General features: G+C 38.9%; 1 long non-coding RNA gene across 1 annotated transcript; it reads right to left on the bottom strand.

Annotated features, from left to right (window-relative positions):
- Window positions 1–1034: 1034 nt before the first annotated feature.
- On the bottom strand, window positions 1035–10168 carry LOC126284960 (uncharacterized). Its single transcript, XR_007551582.1, has 3 exons — window positions 10062–10168; window positions 3288–3477; window positions 1035–1156 (listed from the first exon to the last, which is right to left on the bottom strand). It is a non-coding gene; the product is annotated as an uncharacterized LOC126284960 (long non-coding RNA).
- Between the last annotated feature and the right edge of the window lie 2135 nt (window positions 10169–12303).

Here is a 12303-nt window from a genome sequence, read left to right as displayed (position 1 = left end):
TGTATGAAGAATTGATATATAAAGCAATTACTCCTTAGCCATAAGGAAGTAACGTTCTTCTGTGACTTAAAGCATATATTTACAAACTGTGGCTCGTCTACGAGCTTTCTGCCTATTTTTATCTGATCGTATATCATACATGACAACTGGCATCGTTGTATCTATCTTACAATTTTTTTAAAATGCTCTTAATCTGAAACTTACATGTTTTGGAGTTCTGCCTGTAGGAGTCTTTTCCTCTCATTATACATATTGGTTAGTTATTATATGTGATGTTTAAGTTCTTAGTTATAAGGATAATAGCTGACTAATGGTGGTGCACTGCACAATGGAATTATATAAGCAGCTGAATGTCCAAGTGGTTAAAGCCAGACAAAAAAATAAATCTGTTGCATTGTTTTCCGCGGAACGAGGCAAAGGGTTCATAATGGCAAGTTGCGCTTGCATAAATCTGTCTTTTATGTACTACAGGGAGCATAATTAAAGACATGACAAAATAGAGCAATATATAGGTGAAGTCAATGGATATCTTGTAAAACACACACACACACACACACACAAACCAGTTAGACAAAGAACAAAACACAGTTATTCACTCAATAAAAAACCGAAAACCATTAGTGTACTGTATTAAACCAAGTAACAAACATTTCTGAACAAACTCTAAATATTTCTTGGCACAGTTCATACCCACTCTTTATTTGGTGAAACAAAATATTCTATATTATGAACAAACTTTTATCCTTTGATGATCGTGACTGCAATATATGTCAACATAGTTGTGAAATCTTTATTTACGATTCGTCTCAAGCCAGGAAGAAAACACATATTGAGCAATTCCAGTAGTTTCATTTATCCAAAATAGGAATATAAAGTGTATCCTTAGACTTTCCAGTTGAGAAGTAATTGTTCAGCGTAGGATATTTCACGACATATATGATAATTTTTCATCGTATATGTAACTTATGATTCTCCAGTTTGGTACATTTTGTGGACAAATTGGGTGAGGTATGATTGGGCAGTAATGTTACCTGTTTACATCAATACAGTTTATTTTTAAATAGCTTTCGTACATCTTTCGTCTGTGTGTATTGCCTAAAGATAATTATAACGTTCTTTATAGCTTTTTCATCTGCGTCTCTTCATCACCACCAATCTGGAAGTGAAAACAAATAGATTAGCAACGAAACTGATTGAAAATAACATACTGTTGAAAAAAATCTGATGTTCATAATACATTACTTAACAATAATTTGATGAAAATATATTATTGCATCAAATATAGGATTGTTGGAAGGAAAATAAGAAATGAGGAAGAAAGGTGGAAAGAATGTGATGAAGGTGGAAGGGAAGAGAACATTTAAAATGGAAGGAAACCTTTAATACGCTCTGAAAAACTGAAAAGTAAATGTAGTTGGCTCAAGAAATCACTGGAATCTATGAGCGACATAAATTAGCATTGCACAGAAAGAAAATTGTAGCTTAAAAGGACGCCCTCAACCACGCCCATTCACTTACAGTAGCCAGATATCCGTGCTCATAGTACACTGCTACAGTCATCCAACGCGAACATTCAGTAAGTACATCAACATAGTGAATAGCACTTGAAAACTGCTAGAGAGAGTGACAACACATGCAAGCTGACAAGCCACCAGTAACAGGATTCTATATATTTTAAGTTGTTGTTGTCTATGAGTACATTCCTCTAGTGTCATCTCCCTCCTGACTGGTTTGTTGCAGTTCACAATAATTTCTTGTACTCTGACAATTTCTTCATCCCAAAGTATCACTTATATGAAACTTCCTCAACATATATATATATATATATATATATATATATATATATATATATATATATATATATATAAAATCTGCTTGTGTATGTGTATGTGTGGATGGATATGTGTGTGTATGCGAGTGTATACCTGTCCTTTTTTCCCCCTAATATAAGTCTTCCCGACCCCGGGATTGGAATGATTCCTTACCCTCTCCCTTAAAACCCACATCCTTTCGTCTTTCCCTCTCCTTCCCTCTTTCCTTCCTTGAATTTTGTGTGTATGTTTGTGTGTCTATCAAGCTGCCAGCACTTTCGTTTGGTAAGTCACATCATCTTTGTTTTTAGATATATTTTTCCCACGTGGAATGTTTCCCTATATTATATATATATATATATATATATATATATATATATATATATATATATATATATATATATATATAATCACTTATATGAAACTTCCTCATTATATATATATATATTTTACAGTTTTTGCTCCCTAATTCATGTCCTATCATCCTCTCCCTTCTTCTAGTCCGTACTTTCCAAATACTTGTCTCTTTAAGATTCTACAGAGGTCGTCCCCATTTATTATCTTGAGAGACCACTAAATTCTCAGTTCCCTTTTTCAGTTTCATATCTCTGACTCTCCGATTATCTTATTTTCCGGTTTACTCAGAGTCCATAATTTGCTACCATATTAATAATCGTTAATGACAGTTTTTACATTCGTTACTGTTATTTGTGTCGACACTATTATATGGGCACTGCTCGACCACACAGAATATATTCATTCAGTGACTTGTTTTTGTAAAACATCGTTTGTGCACTTACTTGTCTATAAGGAGAAAGACATTGTCGCAATTTTTCATCTAAATGCAGTGTCTCGGCCACTGATATTTGTTGGAGCACCGGTGAAGAGGTTATGGAGCTGGCACAAGACGACTTAACTTATTAAAGTTCTATGATATTCATATCGCGACTGAAGCAACGAATGAATATTTGTACCAAGGCCAGGATTTGAGCCTTGCTCTCCTCATCACTAGGCAGATGCTCTAACCACTACGTCACCTTTGCACAACTCTGCGGACTACCGTAGCACACGTCTCTCCTCAGTCCAAATTCCTATTTACGCCTCAGCCCACTTGGTATTTCCCGCAATCTAGAATACCATTGCAGATTTCTCCAACTCTATTGGTATAGCACCTCAGCATCGAACATCAGCATTAAACTTCCATTTTAGCTGGCCTGGACGTAACTGATACGAGTACATTATGTGCTTAAATTAGTCAAATGATTGTGAATCGTCAGTGAGTGTTAGTTATTATAACAAAAATTCAGTCCCAACTTCGGCAGAATTTGGCATGTTCTGTTGTGGACGGTTAGAGGTGACAACGTCGCTGGCTGTCGATGCTCTAGTAGGACTGGTTACCATGTGAGGATGGTTATAAAAGCTTCCGACTGAGACTGAAAATAATGTTGTCTTATAAGAAGACAAAGTTGTAGTTACCGAATACGCCCCAGGGCCAGCTGCCCCAGTCCCACCCCCAATTCCAGAAGGGCCAGCCGAACCCAAAGCCAACCCAGGCAGTCTCCGAGCTCTCCTGGTCCTCACGGGATGCTGCTGCTGCATTTTGCGCCACCTCAGGGGGCGCACAGTGTACCAATGCGGCCGCTGCCACCAGCACCACCACCAGCGCCTGAAACACGCGCCATCATCCCGTTGCTCGCACAAATAAACCTCTTCAGGCACAGTGTTTATGTTTTGTTCAGCGACATGCTGGAATGCTGAACTTAAGTCCCTCTACCTATTTTCCTAATAACACTGCTGTGATCTGTTCTTCTGATGGAGTAGCAGTACGAGCAATCTTTCTAACGATACTGAATGAGGATTAACAACAATTGTCTCAGGTAACAGTCACCACTTCATCCTTTTAAGAAATGAGAAAATATTGATAAATGACCACACGAAGTATCAGTCTTTGTATAGAAGACATGTATCGAATGAATGTACGTACAAATACCTACTGCAGTCACAACGAATCTTCATCTAATAATTTTCTCTGTAAATCTACAGCTGCTATTTCCTTACAGCGTCAATATGTGCATGTAAAAGTCTGCTCTTATGATAAAGTAGCAGTGTCAGTGATCTTTCTTATGATACTGAATTAAGATCAACAACAATCGTCTCAGCTTAGAATTATGTATTATAACACTGTCTGTTTTTAAGTAATGCAGAAGTATTGATAAATGAGCACACGACGACATGAAATATGAGTTTCTGAATAGAAGTCATGCATCGAATAAATGTGCGCCTAAATACCAACTACTTCGTAACAAAACTTCATTTAATAATGTTAAATGTCAATATTTAGCTGCTTCTTTCCTTATGATTTCTATATCTGCGTTTAGTATGGTTTACACTTGTACTAACATTCAGGAAACCATTTGTTAATACAAAAGAAGCACGTAATTTTGTCCACTGCTGCCAAAGTTACTGTCGTGGCCGTATTATTTTCGTAAAAGAAAGGTCGGCATTCTCAACTTTGTACTTTTTTTTTATTTTTAGTGCACGATTAATTTCGAGACCTGGAGCCTCATCTTCAGTTGTCTAGTCAGTCTACAGCAATTTTTGAATTTAGGTTACTATTGGTCCTGTTAAGAGTACATGGGTATAGTACTAAGTAAGAAATAAACAAAAAAGTACTTGAAACTTTCTGGCAGATTGAAACTGTGTGTTGGACGGAGACTCGAACTCCGGACCTCACGAGCTCGAGTCTCGGCCCGGCACACAGTTTTAATCTGCCAGGAGGTTTCATATCAGCACACACCCCGCTGCAGAGTGAAAATCTCATTCTGGAAAAAAGTACTTATCGTTTCCAGCAGAGGTTAAAACTTTTAAGAAGGGCATGAGTAGACTTGTTTAAGTAGACTACGTACACAGACTTCTTGTCCCTCAGCGCATTTGTAAACAAAATTCAGACAAGACAGGAATATCCCACCCACACACACACATCTGCTACTATTTCTAAGACGATACAAAGATATACCATTATTATTGATACAAAGAAGTCATTTACAAAGCACATATTTCTGCAGATATCGGATGTGAGCTTACTTTGTAAAGTAATCACAAAAATTACTTTTGTTTCTTTAGGAAAAAGCAAACTTCCGAAAGTTTTGAGAAAACTGTGGCAGTTAAACTCCGTGTCTTCGTTTAATATCTTTTCGGTATTCTTTCTTTGTGTAACTACCTCTAATCGTTCTAGTAAATCAAGTTTTATACCATTATTTTATATGTGTGCTATAATTAGACAGTTATTGATCTCGTTTCGTGTGTATCTGTTCGGCTACAAATTGTTAGCTACTGAAGGTTTATCTAAGTGATTGAACCTAAAAGCATAGTGAGCTACATATAACGTTTACGAAAAGCACTTTCTTTTTTTCTATTTAAAACGCAGCTCAAGCGTTCCATCGTAATGTATATATTCCATTGTGCTCTGTTATGAAATGTCTGTTATGCGATGCAAGTGGTGGAAAAAAACCAATATAAAAATAGCTTTCTAAACAAACCACAAACTTGGCCACTACTTGTCTTATACAGTAAACATAAACACACTTAGAACATAGAATAATACACAGTATAAATTACAGTAAAACATTTGTCCGGCTTTCGACAATGAAGAAAACAGGAAGAACATTTCATACACGCTGGGAAGAGCTCACTGCTGTTTTCAGGCTCAAGAACTTTTATAAATCCCCAGTAGCTATCTGTATGGAGCTGAACAGATACATACTAAGTGATATTCACATCAGGCTAACTGTACAAAAACAGAAGATAATGATGAATAAGCTGATCTACTAGAAGAATCATAAATACTGTTAGACAGAGGAAAATTGTTAAAAGAACAAACCGTATTTAACAACCACATTTTTCAACAATTCTGAAAGTTTATTTTATTTCCTAATTTTATGATATCCACAGAAAGAAGAATCATAAATACTGTTAGGCAGAGGAAAATTGTTAAAAGAACAAACCGTGTTTAAAAGCCACAGTTTTTTCAACTATTTCGAAGGTTTATTTTTTTCTTAATTTTCTGATATCTCTAGAAATGAGTGATTTGTAAATGGCATCTATGTGTCAATAATAATGTAAAAATTTTCTATCACCTTTGAAATATCAACACCTGCGTATGTGTGGAAATGCTACATCTTTATATTTGGATATTCTACGACTTGTCTGAATGTTGTTTACACATGTGCTATGAGACGAAAAATTTGTATGTGTATGTAAATTTTTCTACTCATACCGTGCTTAGAAACCATGTAACCGCAGCTCGAAACAAAGCAATTTTTGTATTTTCTTTTGTTTTGTAAAAATTGATGGCTACACAGGAAAAGCAATGAGAAGGTGCAGAATTTAAATGAAGTTTTTGTGACTGAAGGCACTATGTATGCATACATTTATTCGAATTAATATAGTGACATTTTTGCATCCTAATGGGTAACATCAACAAAAGAAATTTTTGGTGAACAGTGTTAACTGTAGTTCAGTAATATTCGCTTTCAAAAATTGAGTCATTTTGATTAACTCTCAGCATTACCTCACATGTCAGAAAAACTGCGTAATATTCTAACAAGGCAGTAGATGTACATTAGACTTGACCCTACTGTACTGAAAGGAGCGTAATGTATATCATTTACTGTTGTTAAATAATGTTGTGATAAAATGAAATGAACAGCCTACAACTGATCACTTATTTCTGAAGTTCCGTGTAAAACCTTGCACACAAACGGTTTTGCAAATGCCTGCGACTGTGAAAATAGTGGGTTTTTTTGTAAATAATTTTTCTGTTAGCAGTCACGATTTTCTTTTATTCATATTGTACACGACGCGTTTCGTGAAATTAGTTCCATTTTCAGGTGTGTTCTCGCTTTGTACTGTGCCTTTTTTACGAAATGTTTTCGATGTGTGAGGTTCTCCTTTGTTTTGTTGGCTGTACTAGAATATATAAAAAAGCGATATTTTTAGTTAGTTATCGATTTTTATATGTAGTCAGTGACTACGTTTGGAAGAACTTGTACTTGCAGTTTCCTTTTTAGATGTAGCTGGCAGAGATAATGTTATAGGTCTTCCACTACTATGTGTTACTACTTATAGTTGATCCATTTGAAACAGTGCACTGAACTCTCATCTACTGGCACATGCTGTCTGCATTTGGATGAGTGCACTGACCAAGAAAAATTGCAAAATTTTACTTGTGGCCTTTCACGCTTTTCATTTTTTGCTTCTGTCGCATATTCTGTCGTCGATACTGTATCCTTCAGGAATCCTGGGAAAACGACAACTCCCAGTCCCAAATAGACATCTGTTTGCGACCGACATCAGTATATCACAGAAAAGTGGATTCCTCTTTGAGGCGAAATCGTTAGTAATATTTCAATGTAATACGTGTAAATGTGCTACACCGGGTGGTCACAAACAGTCTGAAGAACCTGTAAGGGTGTTGCAGGGCAGGTTGTGCTGAGAAATAACTTAAGAAAAATATTCGATCCATTGCGCTGTTTCCGAGTTAATTAGTACTGAGCTTAGCCAATCAGGGCGTTTTGCGGGCAAGTTCAGGCAGACTATCAGATGCAATTACTGTCAGTTGTTGTCATAGCGAAGATGATAGCTCACGAGACTACTCAGCTTTTTGCTCGGGTTCGACCATTACAACCGTCCCATGTTCAATTTTTGTATCGCTCTCTTTTTCGGTTTTAGGAAACCAAACGAAGCACACATTTGGCGACACCGTCTCTGACGAGTCACTTGAATTTGTGCGCGCAACGGTCTGATTGGATAACTTCAATGTTAATTAACTCGGAAACGGTGCAATGTTTCAAAGCTTTTTCTTAACAGTTATTTTTCAGCACAATCTACCCTGAAACACCCTTAACAGACTCTTCAAACTGTTTCTGACCATCCTTCATACAAACAACAGAGACACCACTATGCGGGAAAATTGTGAAGGAAAGACCGTCCACAAAACGTGATTAATTCGTCAGTTAGACTCTCTGATTAACAGCTGTTCATTAGCTGAATCCAACTTGACACGCAGGTACAATCTCATTGTCTCCTCTATACGTGAACAGCCCTTTGTAAGATTTAACTGGAAGAAAACCAAATAATCGTCACATTCAATTACATTATGAATACTGCACATGTATTTCTTGTACTCAACAGAACAGTTTATATTAAAGAGCAATGCACTTCATTGTCTGAAAAAAGTAGTACTTGAAACATCCAAAAAAACACAGGAAAAAATTCTAATCTTTATATTTGTTGTGTCTAAGAATAAAGTACACCGTAATGATCTTACTTCAAGCGGCAGATAAACGTCCTTTTCCATCAGCGAATTCGGAGGCAATTTTACAAAGTTTTGACAAATTCCACCTTTCTCTTGATGAAACTTCATGTTCTTAGTTCAAGATTTCCACCATTTAATGTACTTCTACCGTCCCAGAACAAGTCAGAACGCATTTCTCCTGACTACCATATCTGAACCTGTACACGTTGGAATAGTCCCTTAGCCACACTCTAGAGTAGTAGTTACATCTTCTGTTACAGAATGGCCCATACATCTACATCTTCGTGATTACTCTGCAGTTCACTATTAATAGCCAGGCAGATTCATCGAACCACCTTCAAGTTGTTTCTATGCAGTTCGACTCTCGAACAACACAAAGGAAAAACGGACACTTAAATCTTTCTGCACGAGCTCTGATTTCTATAATGTTATTTTGATGTTCATTTCTTCCTATGTCATGGACGCCAACAAAATATTTTCGTATTCAGAGGAGACAGTTGGTGACTGAAATTTCATGAGAAGATCCTGACGGAACCAAAAAGGCCATTGTTTTAAATGACTGCCACCCAAATTCGCGTATCATACCCGTGGTACGGTCTCCCCTATTTTGCGATAACAAATCGAGCTGTCCTCCGTCAATCCTATCTGATGCGGATCACATATTGCACAGCAGTACTCCAGAAGAGGGAGGACAAGCGTAGTGCAGGCAGTCTCTTTTATAGATCCATTGCATTTTGTACGTGTTCTGCAAATAAACAACGGTCATTGGTTCGCTTTCCACACAACATCATGTATGTGATCGTTCCAATTCAAGTTATTCTAATTTTAATCCCAACTATTTAGTTGAATTCACAGACTCTAGATTTGTGTAATTTATCGTGTAGCTGATATTTAGCGGAAACCTGTTCGCACTCATGTAAATGACTTCATATGTTTCTTTATTTAGAATCAATTGCAACGTTTCGCACAATGCAGATAGCTTCTCTAAATCACCGCGGAACTGGTTTTGGTTATTTGATGACTTTACAAGGCTTTAAGTGGCAGCATCATTTGCAGATAACCTAAGATGGCTGTTCATATTATGTCCTAAATCATTTATTTAGATCAGGAACAGCAGAGGGCCTATAACTCTCCCATGAGGAACTTCAGATATTGCTTCCGTTTTACTCGATGACTTTTCTTCAGTTACTACGAACTTTGGCATTTCTGAGGGAAATCACGAATCCAGTTGCAAAACTGAGACGATACTCCGTACGCACGCTGTTTGGCTGAATGTTGCTTGCAAGGAGCGGTGTCCAAAGCTTTGTGGAAATCTAAAAATATGGAATCAGTCGATGTCACTCATTACATTGTGAGAATAAACACCTAGTTGTCTTTCGCAAGAACGATACTTTCGGAATCCGTGTTGGTAATTTGTCTATAAAACGTTTTCTTCGAGGTAATTCATCGGGTTTGACATAAAATTTTAATGCATATCGACATTAGTGGTATGGCTCTGTGATTCAGCGGATTACTCTTATTTTCTTTCCTGGGTAGCCTGGTGTGATCTGTGGCTCTTTCAAGTATTTAGGTACGGATATTTCGACAAGTGAGCGGCTGAATATGATTGCTAATTATAGACCTATTGTATCAGCATGTTCTGAGAGGAATCTGGTCCGGGGCCTTGCCTTTGTTAACTGATTTAACCTGCTTCGCTATACCGAGGATATCTGCTTGTACGTTATTCATGCCTCAGTTGTTCTTTGGTAGAATTCTGGATTATTTACTTCGTCTTCTTTAGTGAAGGTATTTTGGGAAACGCATGTTAATAAGATCACCTCTTCACATAAGTTGGTCTACTCCTTAATTGCGTTCTATGAAACGTACGATTGCGTGAACTACGCGTCCGTATGTGGCAATACTAGCCGCACTGTAGAGAATTTTGCAATGCTTACCTTGAGCAGAGTGTTGGTCATGCCGCAATGGTCCCTTTTCCACTTACTGCCGGCCGTGTTTACAGTGTGGCTTTTATACGCCGACCGTTCTCACACTTAATGGCTAACCGCAGGCGGGCTCATCTGGGAAACACGGACAACCGTAACACTCGCGCCCGCAGCTCCGTGTGAGGAACTTCCACGCGGCCGGCTACACCCACCCCTAATAGATACCATGTAGTTGCGTTCTTCTGAAGAGCTTCTACGTTGATGCCGTATTTCTAGATTTACAGAAGGATTTTGACATAGTACCTCAATAGTGGCGTCCAATCAACTTGTGTGCCTACGGAATATCGACGCAGCTGTGTGACTGTACTCATTATTTCCTGTCAGAAAGGTCGCACTTGATAGTAACTGACGGAAAGCAATGTAATGAAACCAAAGTCATGCATGCAGTTCCCCAGGGAAGTGTATCAAGCCCTCTGCTGTTCTCAATTTATACAGGGTATTACAAAAAGGTAGGGCCAAACTTTCAGGAAACACTCCTCACAGGCAAATAAAGAAAAGATGTTAGGTGGACATGTGTCCGGAAACGCTTAATTTCCGTGTTAGAGCTCATTTTAGTTTCGTCAGTATGTACAGTACTTCCTCGATTCACCGCCAGTTGGCCCAACTGAAGGAGGGTAATGTTGACTTCGGGGCTTGTGTTGACATGCGACTCATTGCTCTACTGTACTAGCATCAAGCACATCAGTACGTAGCATCAACAGGTTAGTGTTCATCACGAACGGTGTTTTGCAGTCAGTGGCCGGCCGCGGTGGTCTCGCGGTTCTAGGAGCGCAGTCCTGAACCGTGCGACTGCTACGGTCGCAGGTTCGAATCCTGCCTCGGGCATGGATGTGTGTGATGTCCTTAGGTTAGTTAGGTTTAAGTAGTTCTAAGTTCTAGGGGACCGATAACCACAGCAGTTGAGTCCCATAGTGCTCAGAGCCATTTGAACATTTTTTTTGCAGTCAGTGCAATGTTTACAAATGCGGAGTTGGCAGATGCCCATTTGATGTATGGATTAGCACGGGGCAATAGACGTGGCGCGGTACGTTTGTATCGAGACAGATTTCCAGAACGAAGGAGTCCCTACAGGAAGGCGTTCGAAGCAATTGATCGGCGTCTTAGGGAGCACGGAACATTTCAGCCTATGACTCGCGACTGGGGAAGACCTAGAGCGACGAGGACACCTGCAATGGACGAGGCAATTCTTCGTGAAGTTGATGATAACCCTAATGTCAGCATCAGAGAAGTTGCTGCTGTACAAGGTAACGTTGACCACTGTATGGAGAGTGCTACGGGAGAACCAGTTGTTTCCGTACCATGTACAGCGTGTGCAGGCACTATCAGCAGCTGATTGGCCTCCACGGGTACAATTCTGCGAATGGTTCATACAACAACGTGTCAATCCTCATTTCAGTGCAAATGTTCTCTTTACGGATGAGGCTTCATTCCAACGTGATCAAATTGTAAATTTTCACAATCAACATGTGTGTCCTGACGAGAATCTGCACGCAATTGTACAATCACGTCATCAACACAGATTGTCTGTTAACGTTGGGGCAGGCATTGTTAGTGATGTCTTGATTGGGCCCCATGTTCTTCCACCTACGCTCAATGGAGCACGTTATCATGATTTCATACGGGATACTCTATCTGTACTGCTAGAACATGTGCCTTTACAAGTACGACACAACATGTGGTTCATGCACGATGGTGCTCCTGCACATTTCAGTCGAAGTGTTCATAAGCTTCTCAACAACAGAATCGGTGTCCTGAACCCTCTTGACTTTATTCAGGGGGGCATTCGAAAGCTCTTGTCTACGCAACCCCGGACCAAACGTAGAGACTCTTCGTGCTCGTATTGTGGACGGCTGTGATACAATACGCCATTCTCCAGGGCTGCATCAGCGCATCAGGGATTCCATGCGACGGAGGGTGGATGCATGTATCCTCGCTAACGGAGGACATTTTGAACATTTCCTGTAACAAAGTGTTCGAAGTCACGCAGGTACGTTCTGTTGCTGTGTGGTTCCATTCCATGATTAATGTGGTTTGAAGAGAAGTAATGAGCTCTAACATGGAAAGTAAGCGTTTCCGAACACATGTCCACATTTCATATTTTCTTTCTTTGTGTGTGAGGAATGTTTCCTGAAAGTTTGGCCGTATCTTTTTGTAACACCCTGTATAACTGGGAAGGTTAGATAAAATACATGGC

This window comes from Schistocerca gregaria, chromosome 8 (assembly GCF_023897955.1).
Source record: "Schistocerca gregaria isolate iqSchGreg1 chromosome 8, iqSchGreg1.2, whole genome shotgun sequence".
NCBI lineage: Eukaryota > Metazoa > Arthropoda > Insecta > Orthoptera > Acrididae > Schistocerca > Schistocerca gregaria.
Note: the sequence above shows the minus strand (reverse complement) of the source record. Positions and strands in the feature narration are given on the sequence as shown.